The sequence below is a fragment of the Oreochromis aureus genome, linkage group 12 (genome assembly GCF_013358895.1).
Source record: "Oreochromis aureus strain Israel breed Guangdong linkage group 12, ZZ_aureus, whole genome shotgun sequence".
In the NCBI taxonomy this organism is placed as follows: Eukaryota; Metazoa; Chordata; class Actinopteri; order Cichliformes; family Cichlidae; genus Oreochromis; species Oreochromis aureus.
In genome coordinates, this window is record NC_052953.1 from 35837802 (window position 1) to 35855007 (window position 17206).

Here is a 17206-nt window from a genome sequence, read left to right on the forward strand (position 1 = left end):
AGCCCTATAATCTGTTACCCTGCACATGTGTCTGGTGTTACTGTGGTCACAGTAGACATTTTGAATCCTACCAGCATGGGTACGCTTTGCTGTTCTCGTCGCATGGTTGAGCTTAGCTCTCACCTTTCTGAGCCTCAACACTCTGATTTATGTTTGCATTAGGTGAATGTAAACAGCTGTGATGATAATTGTGGTAAATGGGTCTGCATGTCACAGTCAGCAGCTCTATGTCAGGAAAACACTGACATAGGACCACTGCTTCGTTGTTACATCATGTGTTGTTGGTATACATGCATAAACCAACACCACAGGATTTCACACTAAGAAGCTTGGCTCCTATCTAGCCAAAACTTTGTTATCCCTGCAAGCTATCGGCATCAGAAACAGCCACGTTCAGCAAAGTTTGTTGCGGGATCATCGGACAGAAGTCTCTCACCCCCCCCCATTTTATCATTCGATCTATAGATATACAGATAGATCTTAGATAGTCTAGTTTATTTTCTAGAGAGTGGACTTAAACGAGCAAAATAATGGAAGTGGTGTTCTGCACATAGTAGTCTCTAGCTTAGCTGTTAACCTCCCCTGACAGTTCCTCTTACACTTCCTGTCACCTCCATCTCATCCTGTGTCCTCTGTCTGGGAAAGGAACTACTCTGAAAACACATCAGGTCTCAGTGGGTGAAAATCCTGCAGGATATTTACACTGACACGATGTGTTGGGAATGAAAGGACGCCACATTGTTTGGTGGAAATGTCGCTGTCAGTAGTGAAACTGATCCTAGCCAAAGCAGCTAAAACTGATTAATGCCCCCTCTGCTAATTAACTGACCACATCAATATCCCAGAAGTGTAACTTGATGAATCAGTGCTTCTTTGATATTGTTGAGCAGTGCATGGAAAGAAGGTTACAAATGTACAGGCAGAAAGGTTAATTAATGATGACACAGGACCAGTTTTGGTCAAGTTACTTGAAAAAAGTAATCAGTAACTAATTACTGATTACTTCCCCCCAAAAGTAATCCTGTTACTTTACTGATTACTTATTTTCAAAAGTAATTAATTACTTAGTTACTTAGTTACTTTTTAAAAACATGATTTACAACCTGAATAGGTGATAAAGCGATAGATCTTTCAGCCCAATTCTACTTTTTCTGCATAATCCATCATACAAAATGTAATCAAATGGAAACGTCTCTTTTTAAAACTTGTTTTATTAGTTTTAATCTTTTAACATTATGCATCAAGCAAAAATTAAATTATATGCAACATTCTCTGACTGGAAGAAATTTGTTTAACATTTAAACCTATTTTCTGCACATTCCAGCACATAAAATAAAATATTTTTTTGTGTTTACACTCACTCTTTCAAATAAATGCAGGTGAAACACAGCAGAAAATAAATAAAATCAAAGACTCAGCGGTCCTGTTGCTCTATTTTCACCTGTATAGCAGGCGGATGTTTGCCCTGGTGCAGGTGTGCCGCACCGGTCAGTGGAAGAATCCGCGAGTTTGTCTGTGAATTTCTCATTCTGTGGTAGCGCACTCGGTGTTTGCTCAGAAGTTAACACTAGAAGTCCCAGAGAGCAGCCATTTGGCTTTTCTACCTTTAAAACCCGCCGTCGAGCCAAATGGCTGGTAGGCTTTTAGCTAATATCCTTAATCACCTGTGAACAGCTGTTTTTGTTATGTAAATAAGGTGGGGCTATGCTGAACCACTTGGAGTGGTTAGTTTCCTGAGCCACAAGGAAACTTGTGTTTCAGTTTGCCTTAGGGAGAAATCAACACACATGGGTGTATTTCCTTTGTTGCTGAGATTTATTGATAAAACAGTACAAAAAAAACAAAACAAAAAAACAACCATTTGTACACATATTTACAAATAACAATAAAAAGTGAGTGAGTACATTTCAACATTTTCAGCAATCACTCACAATCCTGGCACTGCCATGGTATCTGTAGTCTGCATTTACCACATGTGTATCTGTAGCAGTGAACACATCGCACAGTGGCATGATTGTTCTTGCATTTGTGTTTGACCTGACACGTGGCTCTTTTTCCAGGGCTAGGTGTGGAGGGTTGTGTCCGAAGCAACTGTTCTTTTCTTGCCTTCTTCCCAGCCATATGAGAGTTAGCCAACTCTCTTGCAAGCTCCACCAGGAAGTCCACCCGTCTTTCCTGCGTCCCGGTGCATGCTTGATACAGCACGTGTGCATTCAGTGCTGCCATGTCAATCATGTTATAGAACACGGCAACTGGCCAGCGCCGTGTTCCTCTGCGGACCGTGTACTCCCGCACCATCTGGTCCATCACATCCATGCCACACTTTGTGGTGTTGTAAAGGGTGACAGTGTTTGGCTTCCTTTTGGTGGTGTTATCAGTCTGAACCACGCTGTGCATGCTGCTAAGAACATAGACTGTCTTCTTCCGTTTGGCCGCATACGCCGTCAGCGTGGCAGCAGAGGTTGAAAACACCTAAGAAATAAGATAAATTGTTATTTCCATAGCACTTTTACACACAATGAAACACATAAACATAGAACCACAAAAGACCTGCAGCCTACCTGAGTGGTGAATTCATTGCGATCTCTGTATTTAGCGGATTGAGGAATTTCCCGGCGAATCTTGTTGACTGTGCTGAGGATGGTGGTTTTCCGTCTAAGAAGTTTTTGCGCAAGTGAAAGCGATGTGAAGAAATTGTCCATGGTAACATTTCTGCCCTTGTCTAGGAATGGTTCCATCAGCCTCATCACTACATTTTCAGACAGTCTCTCCCCACTGGGACGATTGGGGTCCTTGCCAAGATATGGGAGGACATTGCAAATGTACTTGGATTTTAGGTCGCAGGCCACCCAAAACTTGATCCCAAACTTGTCAGGTTTACTTGCAATATACTGCAGGAAACAGCACCGAGTCTTTGATGGGAAGAGCTGTTCATCAATGGTGATATGTAGACCAGGGTTGTAGCACGCGATGCAGTTGGTGACAAATGATCCCCACACACTGGAAATTGCAGCGAACTTATCAGTCTTTGCTCGATCACTGCGGGTGGACCTGTCATCAAAGCGTAGGTGTTGCATGATGTCTTGGAATTGGTTACGCGGCATAGTTCCAATGATCTGTGGGTTTCCCAGGTTTGCTGACCAGCAGTCACGTAGTAATGGAACCCTAGTAACCCCCCGCAAGATGACAATTGAAATAAATGCCATTAGTTCAGGGGGTTTTTTTCGCTGTAAAAATAAGTTTTCTTCCCACGCAGTGAACAGCGGACACTAATGTTTTTGTCACTTTTTATGGAATCAAACTCAAAGTAAGGTCAGTACTTCCATGCTTTAAACGCTGCACGCTCATACTCTCTCCCGCACTCGATATATTATCCATTGTTGATCTGCAGACAGCTGTTGTCACGAACATCGCACTCGCTTACGTCACTGTCATGAGACACTCTCGCAAAAAATCACGTTTTCAGTAATGCAGTAATGCAGCGTTCTTACGGGAAAGTAACGGTAATCTAATGACCTTTTTTGCAATAGTAATCCCTTACCCTACTCGTTACTTGAAAAAAGTAATCGGATTACAGTAACGCATTACTTGTAATGCGTTACTGCCCATCTCTGCACAGGACAATGTATTAAAAGAAGAGATCACTTAAATGGAACCTGTGGAACAAAGTGAGCTAAAAGCCCAAAGTTGGACTCCATCACTCTGTCGGCTGGAGTCACCTCGCCTGAAACTAATAGCTGTTAATAAGACCAACATCATATCAACAGTCAAACATGGTGGTGTGAAGCTTTAGGACTGCTCTGCTGCTTCAGCATCTGGACAACTTGCTGTGGTTAATGGGACCATATATTTTGCTCTCTGCCAAAAAGGAGAATAAGTAAGTCAGGAAGTTAGTGGGGGGTCAGAATTTTGGGTCATTGTGCAGTTCATTGTAGACTTTAAGTACTTCCCAGTGCTCAGAGGGCAACTGGAATGCATGAATACACATATACATGTAGTATATGTTTACATGTAGTTAAATGTTTTTATATTTTTAAGTCAGATATTCAAAGATCTGTTTTAACTGCAAGCCTTACCTGTGTCCTCCACATATTCTAAGTTTCAAAAGGCTTGTTTCTTATTACAACAAGATATACAACAAGCCCAACTCCTGAAAAACAACGCTACACCATCATAACCCCTCCAGAAACTGTCATTGGCACTTTGTGGCTGAGTTGCTGTCATTCCCAATCGTTTCAACTTTGTTATAAAACCCCTAACAGGAAATTTCACAATCGATTAACTGACTTGAACACGTGAATTCACTGATTAGGATGGTCGAGTGAATACTTTTGGGAATATACTGTATGCCACACAGATATAATATTAATGCATTATAAAGTGTGATAGCATGTGATATAGAAAATTTCTCGTATCTGCCACTGCTGCAGTGGAGCTGAATCAATCTGTTAGAGAAGGGGCTCTGTTGCCTGTCCATCCATATGAGATAACAGTTTGCTTAGTGACCTCCTCTCCTCTTCACCATCTGAGCATCAAGAAAACAAGATTTATACACAAAAATCAAACAAAACACACCACAGGCTGGAAAGAAAAGCTGCGTAAAGTAACAAAGCGACTAATTTATCTGTAATTAAGAATGGTGGAGTCAGTGAAAAATAAAGAGAAAAACATAACAGAAAATACAAACGCTGCTGCAACAAGCTGCCACTCCGCATGGCTCTGTGGTTACTATGGAAACTGAGCGCTCATGCGTTCAGTTTATATTTGAAAGGAAAATTCTCAGATACATTTAACAGCATTTTAATACAGTGAAGTCACAATGACAACAGCTTTCTATTGATAGTTTCATTTAAGTTGGTTACATAAATCTGGATTCATTTGAAAAAGATTCTACATATCCTTTCATAAAATAGCAAACTATGCAAAATAAACACAGTTTATTATGTTCAAGAAATTAGATAAAGTTCCATCTCAGGCTATATGTTCACCTAGATATCTCGATAGATTTCGATTAAACATAATCGATTTCATTAGCCATTTGTGTTGCCATGGCAGATTTCAGATGTTTTCAAATATCTCCTCTGTTTTAGGGACCGCAGATCTACATGTCATGCTTACTTCACATGCATTGTCAAAGAGGTCTTAAAAACTCTGTTGTCCGTGTCGTCTTTGTTTTACTCGAAGGCTCTGGCTCCATTCTTGTTTTGATCATGATTCAAAACATTATAAAGGCTGATATATGCAGTTATTGCAGCTGCTAACTTTGAACCGGGGGGGGCAGCCAGTTCACATTGTAGTGGCAGGGGATGCTGGTTGGCACAGCTGGTAGACACCAGCTAATTATGACTCTATATTTTATGCAGTATTGTGCTGGACTGGTGTGTGTGTGTGTGTGTGTGGCAGCAGGAGAGAAGATGACAGCTGGAGATGTGTGGGCAGAAGTACAAACATTGTGTCAAATTAGCAATAAAGAGTTATCCTGAGCATCAGTGCCCAACAGAGACGGCCAACCCATGTATCCAGCACAAACACCGGGGTAGGTGGTGGCAGAATTGGCCTCCATGCATCAAGAGCAGGAGGCAGTGCAGAGAAAACGGCTTCAGGCCTTTCGGGCCAAAGTCGAGAGGCACAAGTGCTGGAAAACCTGCTGGCTCTGTGTGGTTCAACGGTTCAGCCGCCGTCATGTCCCCCTACCATCACACACTCATCAGATGGGAGACTCTGACCACCTACATTTCTTTTTGGATACGTTTGAGGCCACAGTGGTGGCAAGTAAGTGGCCAGAAACTGAGTGGCCATTCCAGCTGCTACCCTTTGGTCCGAGGAGGTGCAGACGGTGGTGTCGCATGGGGCAACTTCACACACATCTTAAGGAGACACACAGCCTCTTCCACTTTTAAGATTAGGCTTAAAACTTTTTTATTAAAGCATATAGTTATGGCTGGAGTTCAAATAAGCCATTCCTCTGCAGATGATCTGTTAGCTGTTTGACAACTACTCTTTCAAGGATGTTTGATATGAAAGGAAGGTTGGAGATTGGCCTATAATTAGCTAAGACAGCTGGATCTAGAGATGCTTTTTAAGTAAAGGTTTAACTACAGCCACCTTGAAGGCCTGTGGTACATAGCCAATTATTAGAGATAGGTTGATCATATTTAAGATTGAAGCATTAATTAATGGCAGGACTTCTTTGAGCAGTTTTGTAGGAATGGGGTCTAAAAGACACGTTGATGGTTTGGAGGAATTAATTATTGAAGTTAACTCAGAAAGATCAATTGGAGAAAAAGAGTCTAACTTAACATCAATGGTACTAAAAGTAGCTGTAGATAATATTACATCTGTGGGATGATTATTGGTAATTTTTTCTCTAATGGTTAAAATGTTATTTGTGAAGAACATAAAATAACATACAGAGCAGGCTGTGATCCTGAGAAAGGCATTTGACTCGGTTAGTTGGCAGTACCTATACAGAGTACTGCATAAATTTGGTTTTAATGAGCTGGTGATAAACAGTGTAAAGGCATTATATGACAATCCAACTGCAAGGCTGAAAATAATGGTCACATAACTCGACATCGAGAGAGGAGTGAGACAAGGCTGTGCTTGGTCTCCTCTTGCTATATTCTTGGAGCTGCTAGTTCAACACATGAGGCAAAACAGAAAAATCACAAGTATTACAATTAGCGATGCAGAACACAAAATAGCATGTTATGCTGATGATGTACTTTTATACTCCTGCCGATCCTTGCCAGAGGTAATAAACTGTCTTAAAAACTTTGGCCCGATAACAGGATACAAACTGAACCTAAGTAAAACTGAAACCCTTCCCTATAATTATAGTCTATCCAAAAAACTCAAACAGGCATACCCACTAAATTAATTAAATACCTGGGGGGGGTAAAACTTACTAAAGATACTAATAAAGATCCTAATAACACTATTTGATAAAAACTACAACAATTTATATCAAAGAGTCAAAGATGATCTTGCAAAATGGAATCACATCTCTTGTTTGAGAATAAGCTCTAGAACTGAAACCACCAAAATGAACATTTTACTAAGATTTCTATATTTGTTTCAAACCATCGCACTCTGGATTAAAGAAAAAGATTTCATTGAATGAGATAAAATGAGCTCTAGATTTATATGGCAAGAGAAACGACCCAGGATACGATATAAAGCATTACAACTGCCCAAAGAGAACGGTGACTGGGGCCTACCATGTTTAAAAAAGTACTACAATTTAGCAATGATTAGTGCTGCACTGGTGTGATCCATGATGTGCAGCAGCATGGAAGGAAATTGAATGCAAAACAATAACCAATATGCATATACAGGCAGTGCTGACAGATACAAATCTACATGACTTCATGGTTAAAATAAGAAATCCACAGGTAAAAGCCACAGTAGAGATTTGGAAAATGGTGATAAAAGAAAATAAGCTGGCGGTCACAGAAGAAGAATGGCCAGACATTTGTTCATTTTATTGGAAAAGCACTGAATCACATTTAGTGCTTTAGTGGAGCTCTGCTGTAAAAGTCTTACCTGTGTTTTTATTGGCCAGCTCTAAAGGCGCACTCTGATGATGGAGGCTCTGAATGGCTACGAAGCAGCACACCACTACCATATATTTTGGGACTGTAAGAATATTAAAAATTACTGGAGAGATGTTCACAAAGTGATGCAAAACATCTATAGCACATAGTTACCCTTCAAATCCATATGTGTAGGATACACACCCTCAGACATAAAGGGTATAAATAAATACTTGGTGTGCTGCTGGCTGCAAGTAAAAAGGCGACTGAACGCAGGATCCACCAACATCAAGCAGCCGGACTGAAGTTACTCTGGAGATTTATAAGATGGAAAAAATGAAGTTTTTAGTGAATTTAGAGTATGAGACATGTATGAAACACTGGGGACAATGGCTCTGCTGTGTGGGTTCTATAAGGATATTACTGCCATCCACCATTGAAGGAGTGGCTTTACGTTGCAAAGTAACGTGTGCTAATGATGTTTATATCCTCATCTGCTACTGAAGCTGTTGGTACTCGAACATCCTCTCTCTGGATGTATACAGTATCAAACTACATCTGTATGTACATATGTTTTGCTTCTGTTTCACACTCTTGTGAAGGAAAAAGTTTTTCTTCACTTGAAGTGACTTGAAGGAGCCTTCCCAGCTTTGACAAAAGTCCAGCTGGGATAACCACATTTACTCAGGGCCTTCTTGATGTGCTGTTCTTCTGCCTCCCTGGCCACTGTGTCTGTGGGGATGGTGTTCGCTCTGTGTTGTAGCGTCCTGATGACACCCACTTTATGTTCCAGTGGATGATGAGAGTCAAACCTTAAATATTGATCTGTATGCGAAGGTTTACCACAATATTTTACTACAGAGAGTAGAACACACTTTGGTATTAAAGAAACTCTGCTGCAGTGGTGTGTATCATATCTGATAGAGTCCAGTGTGGTTGTGTGTACAGTAAATGGGGAGTCTTTTTCCACAGTGTGTAGTACTGTTTACATTATACATGCTTCCCTTATGCAGTATCATAACAATTTCATTGCTATGTAGATGATACCCAGATTGATTGATTTATAAATCAATGAAGCCAGATAATACCGATCAGCTAGCTAAATCTTGACATCTAATTTCATTCTAAATTCAGACGAAACTGAGGTTATTGTCCTCTAACCTGAAAATCTTGGAAACAATAGTGTCCAATCAGATTCTTACGTTTGATGTCATTACCTTGGTTTCCAGCGATAACACTGATTAACCCGGGAGTCATTTTTGACTAGGACAGGTCCTTCAGTGTGCACAGTGAGTAAATACTAGGCTACTTTCTTAGTGGGCTTCCCATGATGCAGAGTGTTTTTCCTTCATCTGTTTTCCATGTGTTTATACACCACTGCTGTGTTTGACTCTCAGTCATTTTCGCATTCTGTCTCTTTGTCCCACAGTTTGCCTCGTTTCCTCGTCTTTGCCCTCTCCCCAAATGGTCACAGTTAGTTGTTGCTCCCCCCTGAGTCTGATTTTGTCAGAGAGGTCTTCCTGTTAAAAGAGAGGTTTTGCTTCCCACTGTTGCCAAATGATTGCTCACAAGGGCTTGTCTGACTTTAATATTGGTGAGTCTCAAAATATAAAGTGCCATGAGCCAACTGTTGTCGTGAAAGCTGCTATATATTGCATTAATTTTCTCCTGAAAATTTAGCTGTGATGGGTTAGGGTTTGGGCTAACAGGCTAACAGCTTATTCAGTTCAGGGATATTAACCCTTTAAGACCTACCATAGAACCAAGTCCGCCAGAGCTCACTTTATATTTTTACATGCTGTAGTGCCATTTTTGGGAGCATTTCAAGCTGCTACACATCAATACAACTGTTATAGCGCAAATTATAACAATATGTATGCATTAAGTCCATAGTAACTACATAAATTGCAAAAAAGTGCAATATACTACAAAAAAATTGAAAATTGTTTTTGGGTTTTTTATATATATTTCTACTTAGAGAAATTTAAGAGGTTTATCCCTCAAAACTTTAAATACAAAAAAGCTGCAAAAAATAGTTGACAACAACAGGAAATTTATTTTGAGTGTCTTCATAGTTTTATTTTTGAGATACACCAATTTTTATATACTGCAGAAAAAACAAAAAACAATCCTGTTACGGTCCTGAGTCTGTGGACTCAGTGTTTTTCTGTTTGTATTAGTTTTCCTTGATTTCATGATGTGTTTTGATTTCTGTCGCTAGTATCCCTAGTTCCTTGGCATTTCTTGTGTTCTAGTTCTTAGGTTGTGGTTCTGTGTTACTTCTGTTCAGTTTCCTGTTTTACTTTGAAAGTCTGTGTACTATGTCAGTGTGTTGAGTTTTGCCTCCCCTTGTCTTGTCATGTCTGATGAGTCCCAGCTGTGCTCTCCTCCTGTTTCTCATTCCCTAATTACCTCTGTATGTATTTAAGCCCTGTGTTTTTCCCTGCCAGTTGTTGCGTCCTCCATGTTTGTTGTGTGTGTATTCATTGTCGTCTACCTTCAGCATCTCCAGTCTAGTTAGTTTAAGTTGTTGTTTATGTATTGCCAAGCGTGACTCACCAGCAAATAAAGCTGCCGTTTAAGTCAATGCTTTGTCTCCGAGTCCTGCACGTGGGTCCAGCCACTGACAGCCACACAACTCATCGTGACAAATCCTATATTGCAAATTTGCAAAGAAAACAGCATGTGCATAAAATAAACTATTTAAAGCAGTGCAATTTGAGTTCTAAACATCCCAGAAAGTATTCAGAAAAGCATGAAGTCAAACATGACTTTTAAAAACACCAGTACAGGCTTATAATGTCTAGAAGTAAAAAACTACATTTTCCGCGAAAATGACGTCACTTCTGGTTTGGGGACAGTAATGGCGGACATGCGATAGTTCGCGCTGACGTCTATTCCAACCTAGGAAGTGTTACGAACAGCTGATCGGATCGACAAACCGTGTTTCTGGAATATTATGTTTTTGTTGCTGCAAGTGGTTTTTATGCAATTTTTGCAAAGCTATATGTGGAAGGAAACCGTGACCTAGGACAAGCTGATGGCATAAGATGTAAGTACAACTCCTCCGGTTTCATATGCAAAAAAATTTATTGCACTAGGCTTATGTGGTTCCGGTTTTACAGGGATTTAAAAATAGTTACGCAAAACGGAGCGTGCCCGCTCCGACCGGTGTTCCAGATCAACTGGCGTTGGTCGAACAGATGTGTGGCAGTCTTGCGTTTCAGGAGCTGCTACCGACAAACCAGCAAAAAAAACGCCAAATGTGTCATCTGTGACACTTGTGAGGTTATCTCAAACACACTCCGTCAGTCTTGATGCCGTTGAACAACAAAATGTTTAAAAATGACGTGTTTACCTGGTGATATCCTCATGCGCAACGCGATCGCGAAAACGGCAAACAATTAACACCACGCCGGTGTTGTTCACAGGACAGCAAGAGTAAATGATCGGGAGACTCCTGTCGTCGTTATCGTCCCCCTCGCACGTTTTATTTCTCCGGTTTCAGCGTTTTTGCTTCACAACTAAAGCGTGCAGTTTACTTTGTGTGCACTAACATGGACTCGAGTCAACCAGCGCCACCTCTGGCCAAGTGCCACAGCCTACAGCCAGGTCAACTTGTGACACACATCTGCACCACGTTTGAATTCATTTCATGCACAACACATTTGTACCTTTCAATTGTGTCTGTTTGTGCGTCATGCAAATAAACCTTTGAAAAGAATGAAATGATATCATATATTTATTGTGGCCTACATTTGTACAAAATTCCAAATTATATACACAAAGTCATAGAAATCAACACTCCATAACAATGAAACACGCCTTGGACAAATATGACACATCAATAGTTCATTGGTGTTGTCACATCACATCCTGTGAGCATCTTCTGTCTGTGTCTTTTCTCTGGAAATGAATATTTCCAGCCAATATAGGCAATCCATCAACATGGCTGGAGAGTTGGTAGTTATATACAGTCTGTATAAGTGTGGTTAATTCAATAAACATTTGTAAGGAGATGGCAGTTACTGTGAATGTACAGCAGGTGATTAGTAATAAACAGTCAGACAATGACCCTGACAATCTCATTCAATCTTGCAGATTTAATGCACCTTCTGCGGAAAGTGGTACCACACAGTGTGTGTGGACTTCCCCTGTGCAGAAGGCGACTACAAATGTTGTGGGTGCTAAATAAACAGAAAAAATTGATCCGTGTTGTCTTTGCTTACTGATTGTTTTTAGTGTTGACAATCCACATTGCTGGGATTGCATCTTTCAACATGTTTGTGGGTAGATTTGGATGCACCAGGGGTAAGTGCAGCCACTCAGCCTCTACTCAATGTGATCATAGCAGCAGGTGCAGATGTGTCACAAGTTACAGTTTTTTCTGAATGCTTAAACCCTAACTGTGATTCTTATAGCACAATTTCTAAAACTATTAATACTTATAGCAAAACCACTCACTGAGTTTGCAAAACTAAAAGCACAAACACTGCTTTGCACTCAGTTTGCCATTTTGTAACATACACTTTGCAAACCTGTAGCTACAATCCACTGCACAGCACTCTTTTTGCAGAACTGTAAACACAACTCACTGCTTTACACTCAATTTCCAAATGATCAACACACTCCTAGCAAAACTATACACATTTATGGCCATTATTTACACTATTTTGCCAACTGTCTGGCACACTGTCACACGTGAAAACTTTTTTAGATAGTTAGTTCACTTTGCAATCAGCCTAAGCACTATAATACAGGTAAGCTCTGTGTGTGGAGTACAATGGAGGGAGCAGGAAGAGTGAGAAGTAGAGGAGGCCGAGGAAGAGGACGTGGAGGTGAAGAAGTAGGATGAAGAGGACAACAAGGACAAGGAGGAGCAAGAGGAGGACGAGGAGGGGGGAGAGGAAGACGGGGAGGGGGGAGAAGAAGGGTAAGAAGAGTAAGAAATAGAATTGCTGATGACATCAGAGCTACAACAGTGAACCATGTAATCAACCATGGAGTGACCCTGAGGGAAGCTGGCCAACGGGTTCAGCCTAACTCGAGCCGCTACACTGTAGCAAGCATCATAAGGACATTTTGAAATGAGAGTCGGTTCGTACAGTCACTTTGCACTAAGATTTGTAGCACTGCCATGCTAATGAGAAACACAACAATACCATAGATGTAAAAATACTGAAATTGTTACTTTACAGAATTGCTAGACGACCAGATGCTGGGGGCAGAGGAAGCATGTTCACTGCAGACCAAGAAACCCATATAGTCAATATGGCGATTGCAAATAATCCTATACTTGGAAATAAACACTTGTGTTTGTTTTGATGTGTGTGAATAAACACCAGTACTTGAAGTTTGGATCCCTCTATGCTTACGGATCTATGACAAAAGTATGAGCTCAAACTGACATAGCCTACCTTGTGCACAGAGAAAGCAAAAGCCAGGCGTGTTTTTTATTCATACCATCAGTGTGTAGTTGGTGTATTGTGTGCTTATTAATATGATGGCTTGTGTTAACTGTTGGATACGAAAATACCATTTTTACAAAGGTGTGGAAATCCACTCAGAATTTTCAAGAAACTGCAATATGACAATAGCAACTTTATTTTCGATTAGATAAACATGTAGAACACAGACATACAACAGTTAGACTTTCCATAACTATTTTAGGAACAATTTGGCAAAGGTTTTTCGTTCTTACAAACACATTTCTGGGCAAGTTCTTTTGAACTTGCCCAACCTTCTCAGTTTTTCAATGTTCAACATTTTCAATTTTGTCCACATCATGGACAGAATGTAACTGTGTGCTTTCTGCAGATGTACTTCTTGCATTTCTCACAAAAGGTGCTTGTTTTAAAACTTAGATTTAAAACAAAAGATTTCTACGTCTCCTCCAGCCTCAAAAACAGATGACAAACCAATCAACACACCCGAGTCACTGACTTTCTTAAATCCACTCACTCTCACTGGCTCTGTTTATTACTAATCACTGTGTAACTGCTGTAAATTCACAGTAACTGCCATCTCCTTACAAATGTTCATTAGATTAACCACACTTATACAGACTGTAACTACCAACTCTCCAGCCATGTTGATGGATTGCCTATATTGGCTGGAAATATTCATTTCCAGAGAAAAGACACAGACAGAAGATGCTTACAGGATGTGATGTGACAACACCAATGAACTATTGATGTGTCATATTTGTCCAAGGCGTATTTCATTGTTATGGAAAAAGAGAATATTAAAACCATGATGACCAATTGGAGTGGTGATTTCTATGACTTTGTGTATATAATTTGGAATTTTGTACAAATGTAGGCCAATAATAAATATATGATATCATTTCATTCTTTTCAAAGGTTTATTTGCATGACGCACAAACAGACACAATTGAAAGGTACAAATGTGTTGTGCATGAAACGAATTCAAACGTGCTGCAGATGTGTGTCACAAGTTGATCTGGCTGTAGGCTGTGGCACTCGGCCAGAGGTGGCGCTGGTTGACTCGAGTCCATGTTAGTGCACACAAAGTAAACTGCACGCTTTAGTTGTGAAGCAAAAATGCTGAAACCGGAGAAATAAAACGTGCGAGGGGAACGATAACAACGACAAGAGTCTCCCGATCGTTTACTCTTGCTGTCCTGTGAACAACACCGGCGTGGTGTTAATTGTTTGCTGTTTTTGCGATCGCGTTGCGCATGAGGATATCACCAGGTAAACTCGCGTCATTTTTAAACTTTTTGTTGTTCAACAGCATCAAGACTGACGGAGTGTGTTTGAGATAACCTCACAAGTGTCACAGATGACACATTTGGCATTTTTTTTGCTGGTTTGTCGGTAGCAGCTCCTGAAACGCAAGACTGCCACACATCTGTTCGACCAACGCCAGTTGATCTAAACGCCAGTTGATCTGGAACACCGGCTTTAAAGGGTTAAGGGAAGCTGGAACCTATTGTAGTTGTCCCAGGGCAAAAGACATTGCACATCCTGGACAGGTCAACAATACACTGCAGAACGGCATTACAGTCCAACTTGTCTAGGGCTGGAAGATATAAAACCAAATTATATTGACTGTGTCTTTACTGAAAGTGACCGTGTTGGGCAGACATCTCTGGATACAAATGACTAAAAACAAGAATCGGCTTACATCTATACTTAGCTGCTATAACTCCTGAGTGGAGCTTCCATGTTGTCCCACTCTTAGAGGTGGTTGGTGGTCATCTAATTCCTTAACACTGACCGGTACTGCAGCAGTGAGCTCAGCATTTTCATGCTGTTTATTGAAGTTCCCGCTGAGTTTGGAGCTGTGAATGTTAGACCACTACCAGGTGCTCTGTGTTCACTGGGAGTGTTGGTCTCTGCATTGCAGTATAAGCCCAGAGACGCTTACTGGAGGCTTCTCTTTGCTGTTGCAAAGGGAGCAACATTTCATATACAAATAAATATAATATATACAAATATAGTTTTGTTTTTACTGATTCACAAAAATATTCATTATAATCCATTCAAAACAAATCTGTGAAACCTCATAGAAGTACGGGTGTTTTGTTATTTTAACTCAGAAACTGCACGGTGGTCTAAAAAAAACAAACAAACACACACACACACACACACACACACACACACACACACACACACACACACACACACACACACACACACACACAACGGAAAAAACCTCAAACAAGCATGAGGGCTTGTACAGGACTAATGGGAAAGGAAGCATAAAGTAAAGAAGGAAGGAAACTATTTCTTCCAGAGCTGAGAGGGAACGCATTCCGCCGCAAATCGTCAACTTGGCCATGTAGAGTGTGAGAATTTTATCTGATTAAAGGTTTTTGACGTCATCCAAGTGGGCAGATGATGGCTAGATGGAAAATGTCTGAATCAACATCATAATAGGATGATAAGGAAATGGGCAAAATGAGTCTTCTTTGTTGAGGCCAATGCTGAGTTGCTTCTTTGGGGATGTTTACAACACTGATACTAATCACACGTCAGTTATCAAGCTAAACATCCCGCCTCAGTGCCAATGTTTTTCAGCCTCACATGCAACTGCATAATGTCAACTGAGGGTTTTATCTTTCACTGTAAAATCCAAGCACCACGTGCTCTAGACAAATAAATAACTAACTACACAGAAAAATCCATGCACAGTAGCACTTTCATTTAATTCAGGCTATTTGACCTGGTCATCCCATGACAGCTGAAGCAGGCTGCAGTTGCCATATTGGGTCCAAAGAATGAATACAGCTTACCGAGGGGGCAAATCATTATTTTATCCTGTGCTCACTCTGTAAGTTTGCTCACTTAAAAATAAACGAACAACCTCTATTTCTTCATGGTATTCTAATTTTAATAAAGACCAAAAGAACAGACCAAAGAATATAAACAGTTATAAATTAATTTGCATGTCATTGGGTGAAAAAAGTATTTGTTCTGGATATTCATGGATATTCATGTATTGGCAGTGCTGTAATTTTTCACTGTTTCACTTTACAAACATAAATCTTTGCACAGATGATGTTTATATGTTGGTTACTGAATTTCTGGAATGATATGTGAACTGATGCATATTTTTAAAAGGGTTATATGCTAAAAGATAAAAAAAAATTAGGCGAGAATAAAATCTACTTACTTTTACTGTGTTCCAGTCTCAGTAACTTTGACACAGTAATATCTGCTTCAATATTTACACCTCTGATGAAATTTCACAAGTGTTAGCTTTATTTTGATACCAAGGTTGTAAGCACAGAGTTTGTAATTGCAGAGAAATAATCAATTAATTTGGGACATTTCATTTTCGAGCAGGAAGCTCAGAAACCCCTTTGGGGCTTAAGAGGGTAAGTGTTACGTCCCTCTGCAGCCCCTAATCATCTCAATGTGTTCAGCTGGTGCTAATTGGCCACACCTAGGCAGGTGTGGATAAAAGCATACCTGAGGCAAGCTTCCCGGAGAGCTCACTTGTCTTTGCCTTGGTGGCACCAGCCATTTTAGCCAAACTGCGATTCCATTTTAAGATAAAACTTCTTCTCACTAGCACTCTGGTATTCATCTCCTTTTTTATGTTGTGGCTTTTGAGCCGGGTCGTAACAGTAAGTAAAACATGATTTCGTACTTGGCTGAGAGACCCTTGTTAGCAACAAAGGTTTAAGTCACCTCTTGTAGTTGGTCAGCAGGTTTGTTTCTGGACCACTCCTCTCTAAATCCTTTACAGTGCATCCTGAAAATGTCCTGAACTTGTTCCTTTTTTTTTTTTTTAATCATGTTACAAACTTATTAGAAAATGGATTCAATTCATTTTTTTTTCCTCAAAATTCTACACACAATAGCCCATAATGACCAAATCAAAAAAGGTATGCTTAAAATTCTTCCAAATTAAATACACGCACGCACGCACGCACGCACAGCCTTTGCCATGTTGCTCCAAACTGAGCAAGGCTGACCTATAACAGGTCCCATAGTTGACATGCATGTCAGAGCACAAACCAGCCATACACTCCCAGGACACGTCCGCAGAGCTCTGAGGCTTGTTTGGTGGCACAGATTCGTCCATTGATTTTATTTCAATCCAAACCAAAAGAATATCACAGACCAACACATGCATACACATTAAGCCCATGATAGTGTGCATGCAATGAGTACCAGAAGAAGGAGCACTAAAACGTA